The following is a 15285-nucleotide window of genomic DNA, read 5'->3' as shown; positions in this document are numbered from 1 at the left end:
GGGGGACCCCTACGTGAGTAGGACCTCTCTGCAACCTTCGTAACACCGTTACTGGGTTGTTTGTAGTGTAGCCATACCATATACTCTACCGCATTATAAGTTATTGCGTCATCGCTGTAACTTGGGACTGGCTACACAGAACCATATCGTGTTTGGTGTCAAACATGAAGGAATCATACCCCCAGTCCAGCCATGGGCATGGGGGCACGATTCCCCCTTGCTAGGAGGGTGATATGGGAAAAGCGGTATATTTTAGACACCAATTTAAAAGTGCACGTGTACCACAAAATGGCTACTGTTCGCCACCTACACGACTCTGGCTGGCTGTTGCTGGGGAAAATCCCAGCCTCGCCAGCTGGACAATAGGGCTCCTGTGGCAGGGAGGTGCCAGCACCTCCCCAGACAGGATAATGTGGATTGGAACAGGGTGGGTGCACCAAATGTCCATTCAGAGTTGCACGTAGGCAGCTGCAGAGCCCCAACTCTGCATACACCGCCTGGAACCGGTTCAGGGGCATCCTGCCCCTCGCCCAGGCGGGAAACACACAAAGGGGAGTGGGTGTAGCCACCCTTTCCCGCCTCTACTCTGATTGGCAGGCTCTATTTTGGACCATCCCCTAATCTTGGGGATATATGGGAATAACTTTGCCCTAGAGCCTCAGATTCGTACAGGACTTCACAGAACTGACCTTCGACGAGCTGCTGCCCAGCTGACTGAAGAAATCTCCCTTGGGATAAAGGAGTTATCCCCCTGCTTAGCAGGCACCTAAAAGACTACAAGATACCCGGTTGGAACTTCGTTGCTCTCACGACCTTCGACGCCTTCCAGCAACCTCGAGGTGGGTCTCCAGTGCATCCCAGCGTCCTGTGAGCGTGCCCAGCAAGTCTGAGCACCCTGGATCACGTGGGTGTCGAGATCCCCGCATACCCCGAGACACCGGCCACCTCTTGTCCAGCACACGACCCCGACCAGTGGGGAAGTTGTGCTTTGGCCCATTCTTGAGCCAACCTTCAAGCAGCATTTGTGCCGACCCTCAGCTCCCTGGCCCGCTCCGGTGGCCCGTGGGAGCCCTTTTACGCACTCCATTTTGCTGCCTTCCGCGGTCCCTTGTCTCTCGACTTGTGGACCCTGACGGAGGACAATCTTCTTTTCTAAGAGTTCCCCTGGTTGCTCCAGGCCTGCTCTACGCTCCCTGCAAAGGAGAGCACCCTCAGACCACGTGGGTCTGCACCAGCAGCTGCTTTGTTCATCTTGCGTGGGTTGCGGTTGCCAATGCTTAGTGGATCCAATCGGGACACTAACACCGCAGCGACCCTCAGCCGACGTGGGACAGTCGCCCTCCAGAAGCTGGCCTTCCTTGAAGCCTCCCGGTGCCCGTGACTGCAGAGCCCAGCTGTACCTTCCACACCTGAAGCACCCGACATCCACGAGCTCCTTCCTGTGAGCTCCCTGGTCACTCTGCTGTAACCCAGACTCTGTCCCCTCTGCTTTCAGGTTCATCTTTGTCTTTTCTTCAACTTTAATCTTCACGACTTCAGCGACACTTCCAGCTAGCAGCAGTTTGGACTCCTTTTCCATAGAAAATCAGCCCGCGACCCGACACCAGAATCGACCTATGCACCCGGCTTCCCTGGGGCAGGTAACAGTGGTACTTCGGTACTCCCGTGGTGGTGGGCTCTCCAAAGCCTTAAGTCTCAAGCCTTAACTTTGTACTGTTGTTAGAAGTGTCCTTAAACCTTAATTATTCAACCGCGACATTCTCCATAGGCTAACATTGCGATCCCGACAGCAGCTTCTCGCACTGCACACGCCTCCCGTGGGTCCCCTTCCTCTTAACTGTGGGTGGATTCTTAAGGGGCCAGCGATCCTGAATGCCCTAGGCATTGCCTGTAGAATTGTCGTGGTTCTTATACCACTATTTTAGTATATGGTTTGGTCCCCCCCTGGGGCCCATTGATTTCTGTGCTATTTATTGTGTTTAGAAATGCTTGTTTGAATTGTAACTTTGCCACTAGCCACATAAAGTGACTGTGGGATTCTGTCTAGAATAAATACATATATTTTATATATATACCTGTGTGGGCTACTCTTTCATTTGGTTATTCAAGAGGTTATTATGGTAAAACAATAAGCTTAACACTCCTTCAAGACTTAGCCTGAAGGCTGCTCTCCACAGCTACCACTAGGATAGCTTTCTTTAAAGGTTGTCTTAAACCTACCATCAATAGGAGTCGAATTGGACTGGTGCAAGGTGTCCCTATAACTAGGAACAGCATATGCCAGGCCAACTTCTCACAGTTAAGGTCTTAACTCTTACTCTGGACTAATGGTTAAGGTCTTAACTCTTACTCTGGCATCATGCTTAAGGTCTTAGACTCACACTCTGGCATCATGGTTAAGGTCTTAAATCTTACTCTGGACTAATGGTTAAGGTCTTAACTCTTACTCTGGCATCATGGTTAAGGTCTTAACTCTCACTCTGGCATCATGGTTAAGGTCTTAACTCTTACTCTGTACTCATGGTTAAGGTCTTAACTCTTACTCTGGCATCATGGTTAAGGTCTTAACTCTTACTCTGGACTAATGGTTAAGGTCTTAACTCTTACTCCAGACTAATGGTTAAGGTCTTAACTCTTACTCTGGCATCATGGTTTAGGTCTTAACTCTTACTCTGGCATCATGGTTTAGGTCTTAGACTCTTACTCTGGACTAATGGTTAAGGTCTTAACTCTTACTCTGGCATCATGGTTAAGGTCTGAACTCTTACTCTGGACTAATGGTTAAGGTCTGAACTCTTACTCTGGACTAATGGTTGAGGTCTTAACTCTTACTCTGGACTAATGGTTAAGGTCTTAGACTCTTACTCTCGACTAATGGTTAAGGTCTTAACTCTTACTCTGGCATCATGGTTAAGGTCTTAGACTCTTACTCTGGACTAATGGTTAAGGTCTTAACTCATACTCTGGACTAATGGTTAAGGTCTTAGACTCTTACTCTGGACTAATGGTTAAGGTCTTAACTCTTACTCTGGACTAATGGTTAAGGTCTTAACTCTTACTCTGGACTAATGGTTAAGGTCTTAACTCTTACTCTGGCATCATGGTTAAGGTCTTAACTCTTACTCTGGACTAATGGTTAAGGTCTTAACTCTTACTCTTGACTAATGGTTAAGGTCTTAACTCTTACTCTGGACTAATGGTTAAGTTCTTAGACTCTTACTCTGGCATCATGGTTAAGGTCTTAGACTCTTACTCTGGCATCATCGTTAAGGTCTTAACTCTTACTCTGGCATCATGGTTAAGGTCTTAACTCTTACTCTGGACTAATGGTTAAGGTCTGAACTCTTACTCTGGACTAATGGTTAAGGTCTTAACTCTTACTCTGGACTAATGGTTAAGGTCTTAGACTCTTACTCTGTACTCATGGTTAAGGTCTTAACTCTTACTCTGGCATCATGGTTAAGGTCTTAACTCTTACTCTGGACTAATGGTTAAGGTCTTAACTCTAACTCTTGACTAATGGTTAAGGTCTTAGACTCTTACTCTGGACTAATGGTTAAGGTCTTAGACTCTTACTCTGGCATCATGGTTAAGGTCTTAACTCTTACTCTGGCATCATTGTTAAGGTCTTAACTCTTACTCTGGCATCATGGTTAAGGTCTTAACTCTTACTCTGGACTAATGGTTAAGGTCTTAACTCTTACTCTGGACTAATGGTTAAGGTCTTAACTTTTACTCCGGCATCATGGTTAAGGTCTTAACTCTTACTCTGGACTAATGGTTAAGGTCTTAACTCTTACTCTGGCATCATGCTTAAGGTCTTAGACTCATACTCTGGCATCATGGTTAAGGTCTTAAATCTTACTCTGGACTAATGGTTAAGGTCTTAACTCTTACTCTGGCATCATGGTTAAGGTCTTAACTCTTACTCTGGACTAATGGTTAAGGTCTTAACTCTTACTCTGGCATCATGGTTAAGGTCTTAACTCTTACTCTGGACTAATGGTTATGGTCTTAGACTCTTACTCTGGCATCATGTTTAAGGTCTTAACTCTTACTCTGGACTAATGGTTAAGGTCTTAACTCTTACTCTGGACTAATGGTTAAGGTCTTAGACTCTTACTCTGGCATCATGGTTAAGGTCTTAACTCTTACTCTGAACTAATGGTTAATGTCTTAACTCTTACTCTGGCATCATGGTTAAGTTCCTAACTCTTTCTGTGGCCTATTGGTTAAGGTCCTAACTCTTACTCTGGCATCATGGTTATGGTCTTAAATCTTACTCTGGCATCGTGGTTAAGGTCTTAACTCTTACTCTGGACTAATGGTTAAGGTCTTAACTCTTACTCTGGCATCACGGTTAAGGTCTTAACTCTTACTCTGGACTAATGGTTAAGGTCTTAGACTCTTACTCTGTACTCATGGTTAAGGTCTTAGACTCTTACTCTGGCATCATCGTTAAGGTCTTAACTCTTACTCTGGCATCATGGTTAAGGTCTTAACTCTTACTCTCGACTAATGGTTAAGGTCTGAACTCTTACTCTGGACTAATGGTTAAGGTCTTAACTCTTACTCTGGACTAATGGTTAAGGTCTTAGACTCTTACTCTGTACTCATGGTTAAGGTCTTAACTCTTACTCTGGCATCATGGTTAAGGTCTTAACTCTTACTCTGGACTAATGGTTAAGGTCTTAACTCTAACTCTTGACTAATGGTTAAGGTCTTAGACTCTTACTCTGGACTAATGGTTAAGGTCTTAGACTCTTACTCTGGCATCATGGTTAAGGTCTTAACTCTTACTCTGGCATCATTGTTAAGGTCTTAACTTTTACTCTGGCATCATGGTTAAGGTCTTAACTCTTACTCTGGACTAATGGTTAAGGTCTTAACTCTTACTCTGGACTAATGGTTAAGGTCTTAACTCTTACTCCGGCATCATGGTTAAGGTCTTAACTCTTACTCTGGACTAATGGTTAAGGTCTTAACTCTTACTCTGGCATCATGCTTAAGGTCTTAGACTCACACTCTGGCATCATGGTTAAGGTCTTAAATCTTACTCTGGACTAATGGTTAAGGTCTTAACTCTTACTCTGGCATCATGGTTAAGGTCTTAACTCTCACTCTGGCATCATGGTTAAGGTCTTAACTCTTACTCTGTACTCATTGTTAAGGTCTTAACTCTTACTCTGGCATCATGGTTAAGGTCTTAACTCTTACTCTGGACTAATGGTTAAGGTCTTAACTCTTACTCCAGACTAATGGTTAAGGTCTTAACTCTTACTCTGGCATCATGGTTTAGGTCTTAACTCTTACTCTGGCATCATGGTTTAGGTCTTAGACTCTTACTCTGGACTAATGGTTAAGGTCTTAACTCTTACTCTGGCATCATGGTTAAGGTCTGAACTCTTACTCTGGACTAATGGTTAAGGTCTGAACTCTTACTCTGGACTAATGGTTAAGGTCTTAACTCTTACTCTGGACTAATGGTTAAGGTCTTAGACTCTTACTCTCGACTAATGGTTAAGGTCTTAACTCTTACTCTGGCATCATGGTTAAGGTCTTAGACTCTTACTCTGGACTAATGGTTAAGGTCTTAACTCATACTCTGGACTAATGGTTAAGGTCTTAGACTCTTACTCTGGACTAATGGTTAAGGTCTTAACTCTTACTCTGGACTAATGGTTAAGGTCTTAACTCTTAGTCTGGACTAATGGTTAAGGTCTTAACTCTTACTCTGGCATCATGGTTAAGGTCTTAACTCTTACTCTGGACTAATGGTTAAGGTCTTAACTCTTACTCTTGACTAATGGTTAAGGTCTTAACTCTTACTCTGGACTAATGGTTAAGTTCTTAGACTCTTACTCTGGCATCATGGTTAAGGTCTTAGACTCTTACTCTGGCATCATCGTTAAGGTCTTAACTCTTACTCTGGCATCATGGTTAAGGTCTTAACTCTTACTCTGGACTAATGGTTAAGGTCTGAACTCTTACTCTGGACTAATGGTTAAGGTCTTAACTCTTACTCTGGACTAATGGTTAAGGTCTTAGACTCTTACTCTGTACTCATGGTTAAGGTCTTAACTCTTACTCTGGCATCATGGTTAAGGTCTTAACTCTTACTCTGGACTAATGGTTAAGGTCTTAACTCTAACTCTTGACTAATGGTTAAGGTCTTAGACTCTTACTCTGGACTAATGGTTAAGGTCTTAGACTCTTACTCTGGCATCATGGTTAAGGTCTTAACTCTTACTCTGGCATCATTGTTAAGGTCTTAACTCTTACTCTGGCATCATGGTTAAGGTCTTAACTCTTACTCTGGACTAATGGTTAAGGTCTTAACTCTTACTCTGGACTAATGGTTAAGGTCTTAACTCTTACTCCGGCATCATGGTTAAGGTCTTAACTCTTACTCTGGACTAATGGTTAAGGTCTTAACTCTTACTCTGGCATCATGCTTAAGGTCTTAGACTCATACTCTGGCATCATGGTTAAGGTCTTAAATCTTACTCTGGACTAATGGTTAAGGTCTTAACTCTTACTCTGGCATCATGGTTAAGGTCTTAACTCTTACTCTGGACTAATGGTTAAGGTCTTAACTCTTACTCTGGCATCATGGTTAAGGTCTTAACTCTTACTCTGGACTAATGGTTATGGTCTTAGACTCTTACTCTGGCATCATGTTTAAGGTCTTAACTCTTACTCTGGACTAATGGTTAAGGTCTTAACTCTTACTCTGGACTAATGGTTAAGGTCTTAGACTCTTACTCTGGCATCATGGTTAAGGTCTTAACTCTTACTCTGAACTAATGGTTAATGTCTTAACTCTTACTCTGGCATCATGGTTAAGTTCCTAACTCTTTCTGTGGCCTATTGGTTAAGGTCCTAACTCTTACTCTGGCATCATGGTTATGGTCTTAAATCTTACTCTGGCATCGTGGTTAAGGTCTTAACTCTTACTCTGGACTAATGGTTAAGGTCTTAACTCTTACTCTGGCATCACGGTTAAGGTCTTAACTCTTACTCTGGACTAATGGTTAAGGTCTTAACTCTTACTCTGGGCTAATGGTTAAGGTCTTAACTCTTACTCTGGACTAATGGTTAAGGTTTTAACTCTTACTCTGGCATCATGGTTAAGGTCTTAACTCTTACTCTGGACTAATGGTTAAGGTCTTAACTCTTACTCTGGCATCATGGTTAAGGTCTTAGACTCTTACTCTGGACTAATGGTTAAGGTCTTAACTCTTACTCTGGACTAATGGTTAAGGTCTTAACTCTTACTCTGGACTAATGGTTAAGATCTTAACTCTTACTCTAGACAAATGGTTAAGGTTTTAACTCTTAGTCTGGCATCATGGTTAAGGTCTTCGACTCTTACTCTGGACTAATGGTTAAGGGCTTAACTCTTACTCTGGACTAATGGTTAAGGTCTTAACTCTTACTCTGGCATCATGGTTAAGGTCTTAACTCTTACTCTGGACTAATGGTTAAGGTCTTAACTCTTACTCTGAGCTAATGGTTAAGGTCTTAACTCTTACTCTGGACTAATGGTTAAGGTCTTAACTCTTTCTCTGGACTAATGGTTAAGGTCTTATCTCTTACTCTGGACTAATGGTTAAGGTCTTAGACTCTTACTCTGGCATCATGAATAAGGTCTTAGATTCTTACTCTGGACTACTGGTTAATGTCTTAACTCTTACTCTGGCATCATGGTTAAGGTCTTAACTCTCACTCTGGCATCATGGTTAAGGTCTTAACTCTTACTCTGTACTCATGGTTAAGGTCTTAACCCTTACTCTGGCATCATGGTTAAGGTCTTCACTCTTACTCTGGACTAATGGTTAAGGTCTTAACTCTTACTCTGGACTAATGGTTAAGGTCTTAACTCTTACTCTGGCATCATGGTTAAGGTCTTAACTCTTACTCTGGACTAATGGTTAAGGTCTTAACTCTTACTCCGGACTAATGGTTAAGGTCTTAACTCTTACTCTGGCATCATGGTTTAGGTCTTAACTCTTACTCTGGCATCATGGTTTAGGTCTTAGACTCTTACTCTGGACTAATGGTTAAGGTCTTAACTCTTACTCTGGCATCATGGTTAAGGTCTTAACTCTTACTCTGGACTAATGGTTAAGGTCTGAACTCTTACTCTGGACTAATGGTTAAGGTCTTAACTCTTACTCTGGACTAATGGTTTAGGTCTTAGACTCTTACTCTGGACTGATGGTTAAGGTCTTAACTCTTACTCTGGCATCATGGTTAAGGTCCTAACTCTTACTCTGGACTAATGGTTAAGGTCTGAACTCTTACTCTGGCATCATGGTTAAGGTCTTAACTCTTACTCTGGACTAATGGTTAAGGTCTGAACTCTTACTCTGGACTAATGGTTAAGGTCTTAACTCTTACTCTGGACTAATGGTTAAGGTCTTACCTCTTACTCTGGACTAATGGTTAAGGTCTTAACTCTTACTCTGGACTAATGGTTAAGATCTTAACTCTTACTCTAAACTAATGGTTAAGGTTTTAACTCTTACTCTGGCATCATGGTTAAGGTCTTCGACTCTTACTCTGGACTAATGGTTAAGGTCTTAACTCTTACTCTGGACTAATGGTTAAGGTCTTAACTCTTACTCTGGCATCATGGTTAAGGTCTTAACTCTTACTCTGGACTAATGGTTAAGGTCTTAACTCTTACTCTGGGCTAATGGTTAAGGTCTTAACTCTTACTCTGGACTAATGGTTAAGGTCTTATCTCTTACTCTGGACTAATGGTTAAGGTCTTAGACTCTTACTCTGGTATCATGAATAAGGTCTTACACTCTTACTCTGGACTACTGGTTAATGTCTTAACTCTTACTCTGGCATCATGGTTAAGGTATTAACTCTCACTCTGGCATCATGGTTAAGGTCTTAACTCTTACTCTGTACTCATGGTTAAGGTCTTAACTCTTACTCTGGCATCATGGTTAAGGTCTTAACTCTTACTCTGGACTAATGGTTAAGGTCTTAACTCTTACTCTGGACTAATGGTTAAGGTCTTAACTCTTACACTGGCATCATGTTTAAGGTCTTAACTCTTACTCTGGACTAATGGTTAAGGTCTTAACTCTTACTCCAGACTAATGGTTAAGGTCTTAACTCTTACTCTGGCATCATGGTTTAGGTCTTAACTCTTACTCTGGCATCATGGTTTAGGTCTTAGACTCTTACTCTGGACTAATGGTTAAGGACTTAACTCTTACTCTGGCATCATGGTTAAGGTCTTAACTCTTACTCTGGACTAATGGTTAAGGTCTGAACTCTTACTCTGGACTAATGGTTAAGGTCTTAACTCTTACTCTGGACTAATGGTTAAGGTCTTAGACTCTTACTCTGTACTGATGGTTAAGGTCATAACTCTTACTCTGGCATCATGGTTAAGGTCTTAACTCTTACTCTTGACTAATGGTTAAGGTCTTAACTCTTACTCTGGACTAATGGTTAAGGTCTTAGACTCTTACTCTGGCATCATTTTTAAGGTCTTAACTCTTACTCTGGCATCATGGTTAAGGTCTTAACTCTTACTCTGGACTAATGGTTAAGGTCTTAACTCTTACTCTGGACTAATGGTTAAGGTCTTAACTCTTACTCCGGCATCATGGTTAAGGTCTTAACTCTTACTCTGGACTAATGGTTAAGGTCTTAACTCTTACTCTGGCATCATGGTTAAGGTCTTAGACTCTTACTCTGGCATCATGGTTAAGGTCTTAAATCTTACTCTGGACTAATGGTTAAGGTCTTAACTCTTACTCTGGCATCATGGTTAAGGTCTTAGACTCTTACTCTGGAATAATGGTTAAGGTCTTAACTCTTACTCTGGCATCACGGTTAAGGTCTTAACTCTTACTCTGGACTAATGGTTAAGGTCTTAACTCTTACTCTGGGCTAATGGTTAAGGTCTTAACTCTTACTCTGGACTAATGGTTAAGGTCTTAACTCTTACTCTGGACTAATGGTTAAGGTCTTAACTCTTACTCTGGCATCATCGTTAAGGTCTTAACTCTTACTCTGTACTCATGGTTAAGGTCTTAACTCTTACTCTGGCATCATGGTTAAGGTCTTAACTCTTACTCTGGACTAATGGTTAAGGTCTTAACTCTTACTCTGGACTAATGGTTAAGGTCTTAACTCTTACTCTGGCATCATGGTTAAGGTCTTAACTCTTGCTCTGGACTAATGGTTAAGGTCTTAACTCTTACTCTGGGCTAATGGTTAAGGTCTTAACTCTTACTCTGGACTAATGGTTAAGGTCTTAACTCTTACTCTGGACTAATGGTTAAGGTCTTAACTCTTACTCTGGCATCATAGTTAAGGTCTTAACTCTTACTCTGGACTAATGGTTAAGGTCTTAGACTCTTACTCTGGACTAATGGTTAAGGTCTTAACTCTTTCTCTGGGCTAATGGTTAAGGTCTTAGACTCTTACTCTGGCATCATGGTTAAGGTCTTAGACTCTTACTCTGGCATCAAGGTTAAGGTCTTAACTCTTACTCTGGCATCATGGTTAAGGTCTTAACTCTTACTCTGGACTAATGGTTAAGGTCTTAGACTCTTACTCTGGACTAATGGTTAAGGTCTTAACTCTTACTCTGGACTAATGGTTAAGGTATTAACTCTTACTCTGGCATCATGGTTAAGGTCTTAACTCTTACTCTGGACTAATGGTTAAGGTCTTAACTCTTACTCTGGCATCATGGTTAAAGTCTTAGACTCATACTCTGGCATCATGGTTAAGGTCTTAACTCTTACTCTGGACTAATGGTTAAGGTCTTAACTCTTACTCTGGCATCATGGTTAGTGTCTTAGACTCTTACTCTGGACTAATGGTTAAGGTCTTAACTCTTACTCTGGACTAATGGTTAAGGTCTTAACTCTTACTCTGGCATCATGGTTAGTGTCTTAGACTCTTACTCTGGACTAATGGTTAAGGTCTTAACTCTTACTCTGGACTAATGGTTAAGGTCTTAACTCTTACTCTGGCATCATCGTTAAGGTCTTAACTCTTACTCTGGCATCATGGTTAAGGTCTAAGACTCTTACTCTGGACTAATGGTTAAGGTCTTAACTCTTACTCTGGACTAATGGTTAAGGTATTAACTCTTACTCTGGCATCATGGTTAAGGTCTTAACTCTTACTCTGGCATCATGGTTAAGGTCTTAACTCTTACTCTGGACTAATGGTTAAGGTCTTAACTCTTACTCTGGACTAATGGTTAAGGTCTTAACTCTTACTCTGGCATCATTATTAAGGTCTTAACTCTGGCATCATGGTTAAGGTCTTAACTCTTACTCTGGCATCATGGTTAAGGTCTTAACTCTGGCATCATGGTTAAGGTCTTAACTCTTACTCTGGACTAATGGTTAAGGTCTTAACTCTTACACTGGCATCATGGTTAAGGTCTTAACTCTTACTCTGGACTAATGGTTAAGGTCTTAGACTCTTACTCTGGACTAATGGTTAAGGTCTTAACTCTTACTCTGGACTAATGGTTAAGGTATTAACTCTTACTCTGGACTAATGGTTAAGGTCTTACCTCTTACTCTGGCATCATGGTTAAGGTCTTAGACTCTTACTCTGGACTAATGGTTAAGGTCTTACCTCTTAGTCTGGCATCATGGTTAAGGTCTTAACTCTTACTCTGGACTAATGGTTAAGGTCTTACCTCTTACTCTGGCATCATGGTTAAGGTCTTAACTCTTACTCTGGACTAATGGTTAAGGTCTTAGACTCTTAATCTGGACTAATGGTTAAGGTCTTAACTCTTACTCTGGCATCATTGTTAAGGTCTTAGACTCTTACTCTGGACTAATGGTTAAGGTTTTAACTCTTACTCTGGACTAATGGTTAAGGTCTTAACTCTTACTCTGGACTAATGGTTAAGATCTTAACTCTTACTCTAAACTAATGGTTAAGGTTTTAACTCTTACTCTGGCATCATGGTTAAGGTCTTCGACTCTTACTCTGGACTAATGGTTAAGGTCTTAACTCTTACTCTGGACTAATGGTTAAGGTCTTAACTCTTACTCTGGCATCATGGTTAAGGTCTTAACTCTTACTCTGGACTAATGGTTAAGGTCTTAACTCTTACTCTGGGCTAATGGTTAAGGTCTTAACTCTTACTCTGGACTAATGGTTAAGGTCTTAACTCTTACTCTGGACTAATGGTTAAGGTCTTATCTCTTACTCTGGACTAATGGTTAAGGTCTTAGACTCTTACTCTGGCATCATGAATAAGGTCTTAGACTCTTACTCTGGACTACTGGTTAATGTCTTAACTCTTACTCTGGCATCATGGTTAAGGTCTTAACTCTCACTCTGGCATCATGGTTAAGGTCTTAACTCTTACTCTGTACTCATGGTTAAGGTCTTAACTCTTACTCTGGCATCATGGTTAAGGTCTTAACTCTTACTCTGGACTAATGGTTAAGGTCTTAACTCTTACTCCAGACTAATGGTTAAGGTCTTAACTCTTACTCTGGCATCATGGTTTAGGTCTTAACTCTAACTCTGGCATCATGGTTTAGGTCTTAGACTCTTACTCTGGACTAATGGTTAAGGTCTTAACTCTTACTCTGGCATCATGGTTAAGGTCTTAACTCTTACTCTGGACTAATGGTTAAGGTCTGAACTCTTACTCTGGACTAATGGTTAAGGTCTTAACTCTTACTCTGGACTAATGGTTAAGCTCTTAGACTCTTACTCTCGACTAATGGTTAAGGTCTTAACTCTTACTCTGGCATCATGGTTAAGGTCTTAGACTCTTACTCTGGACTAATGGTTAAGGTCTTAACTCATACTCTGGACTAATGGTTAAGGTCTTAGACTCTTACTCTGGACTAATGGTTAAGGTCTTAACTCTTACTCTGGACTAATGGTTAAGGTCTTAACTCTTACTCTGGCATCATGGTTAAGGTCTTAACTCTTACTCTGGACTAATGGTTAAGGTCTTAACTCTTACTCTTGACTAATGGTTAAGGTCTTAACTCTTACTCTGGACTAATGGTTAAGTTCTTAGACTCTTACTCTGGCATCATGGTTAAGGTCTTAGACTCTTACTCTGGCATCATCGTTAAGGTCTTAACTCTTACTCTGGCATCATGGTTAAGGTCTTAACTCTTACTCTGGACTAATGGTTAAGGTCTGAACTCTTACTCTGGACTAATGGTTAAGGTCTTAACTCTTACTCTGGACTAATGGTTAAGGTCTTAGACTCTTACTCTGTACTCATGGTTAAGGTCTTAACTCTTACTCTGGCATCATGGTTAAGGTCTTAACTCTTACTCTGGACTAATGGTTAAGGTCTTAACTCTAACTCTTGACTAATGGTTAAGGTCTTAGACTCTTACTCTGGACTAATGGTTAAGGTCTTAGACTCTTACTCTGGCATCATGGTTAAGGTCTTAACTCTTACTCTGGCATCATTGTTAAGGTCTTAACTTTTACTCTGGCATCATGGTTAAGGTCTTAACTCTTACTCTGGACTACTGGTTAAGGTCTTAACTCTTACTCTGGACTAATGGTTAAGGTCTTAACTCTTACTCCGGCATCATGGTTAAGGTCTTAACTCTTACTCTGGACTAATGGTTAAGGTCTTAACTCTTACTCTGGCATCATGCTTAAGGTCTTAGACTCATACTCTGGCATCATGGTTAAGGTCTTAAATCTTACTCTGGACTAATGGTTAAGGTCTTAACTCTTACTCTGGCATCATGGTTAAGGTCTTAACTCTCACTCTGGCATCATGGTTAAGGTCTTAACTCTTACTCTGTACTCATGGTTAAGGTCTTAACTCTTACTCTGGCATCATGGTTAAGGTCTTAACTCTTACTCTGGACTAATGGTTAAGGTCTTAACTCTTACTCCAGACTAATGGTTAAGGTCTTAACTCTTACTCTGGCATCATGGTTTAGGTCTTAACTCTTACTCTGGCATCATGGTTTAGGTCTTAGACTCTTACTCTGGACTAATGGTTAAGGTCTTAACTCTTACTCTGGCATCATGGTTAAGGTCTTAACTCTTACTCTGGACTAATGGTTAAGGTCTGAACTCTTACTCTGGACTAATGGTTAAGGTCTTAACTCTTACTCTGGACTAATGGTTAAGGTCTTAGACTCTTACTCTCGACTAATGGTTAAGGTCTTAACTCTTACTCTGGCATCATGGTTAAGGTCTTAGACTCTTACTCTGGACTAATGGTTAAGGTCTTAACTCATACTCTGGACTAATGGTTAAGGTCTTAGACTCTTACTCTGGACTAATGGTTAAGGTCTTAACTCTTACTCTGGACTAATGGTTAAGGTCTTAACTCTTACTCTGGACTAATGGTTAAGGTCTTAACTCTTACTCTGGCATCATGGTTAAGGTCTTAACTCTTACTCTGGACTAATGGTTAAGGTCTTAACTCTTACTCTTGACTAATGGTTAAGGTCTTAACTCTTACTCTGGACTAATGGTTAAGTTCTTAGACTCTTACTCTGGCATCATGGTTAAGGTCTTAGACTCTTACTCTGGCATCATCGTTAAGGTCTTAACTCTTACTCTGGCATCATGGTTAAGGTCTTAACTCTTACTCTGGACTAATGGTTAAGGTCTGAACTCTTACTCTGGACTAATGGTTAAGGTCTTAACTCTTACTCTGGACTAATGGTTAAGGTCTTAGACTCTTACTCTGTACTCATGGTTAAGGTCTTAACTCTTACTCTGGCATCATGGTTAAGGTCTTAACTCTTACTCTGGACTAATGGTTAAGGTCTTAACTCTAAATCTTGACTAATGGTTAAGGTCTTAGACTCTTACTCTGGACTAATGGTTAAGGTCTTAGACTCTTACTCTGGCATCATGGTTAAGGTCTTAACTCTTACTCTGGCATCATTGTTAAGGTCTTAACTCTTACTCTGGCATCATGGTTAAGGTCTTAACTCTTACTCTGGACTAATGGTTAAGGTCTTAACTCTTACTCCGGCATCATGGTTAAGGTCTTAACTCTTACTCTGGACTAATGGTTAAGGTCTTAACTCTTACTCTGGCATCATGCTTAAGGTCTTAGACTCATACTCTGGCATCATGGTTAAGGTCTTAAATCTTACTCTGGACTAATGGTTAAGGTCTTAACTCTTACTCTGGCATCATGGTTAAGGTCTTAACTCTTACTCTGGACTAATGGTTAAGGTCTTAACTCTTACTCTGGCATCATGGTTAAGGTCTTAACTCTTACTCTGGACTAATGGTTATGGTCTTAGACTCTTACTC

This window comes from Triturus cristatus, chromosome 10, assembly GCF_964204655.1.
Source record: "Triturus cristatus chromosome 10, aTriCri1.1, whole genome shotgun sequence".
Lineage (NCBI taxonomy): Eukaryota > Metazoa > Chordata > Amphibia > Caudata > Salamandridae > Triturus > Triturus cristatus.
Note: the sequence above shows the minus strand (reverse complement) of the source record.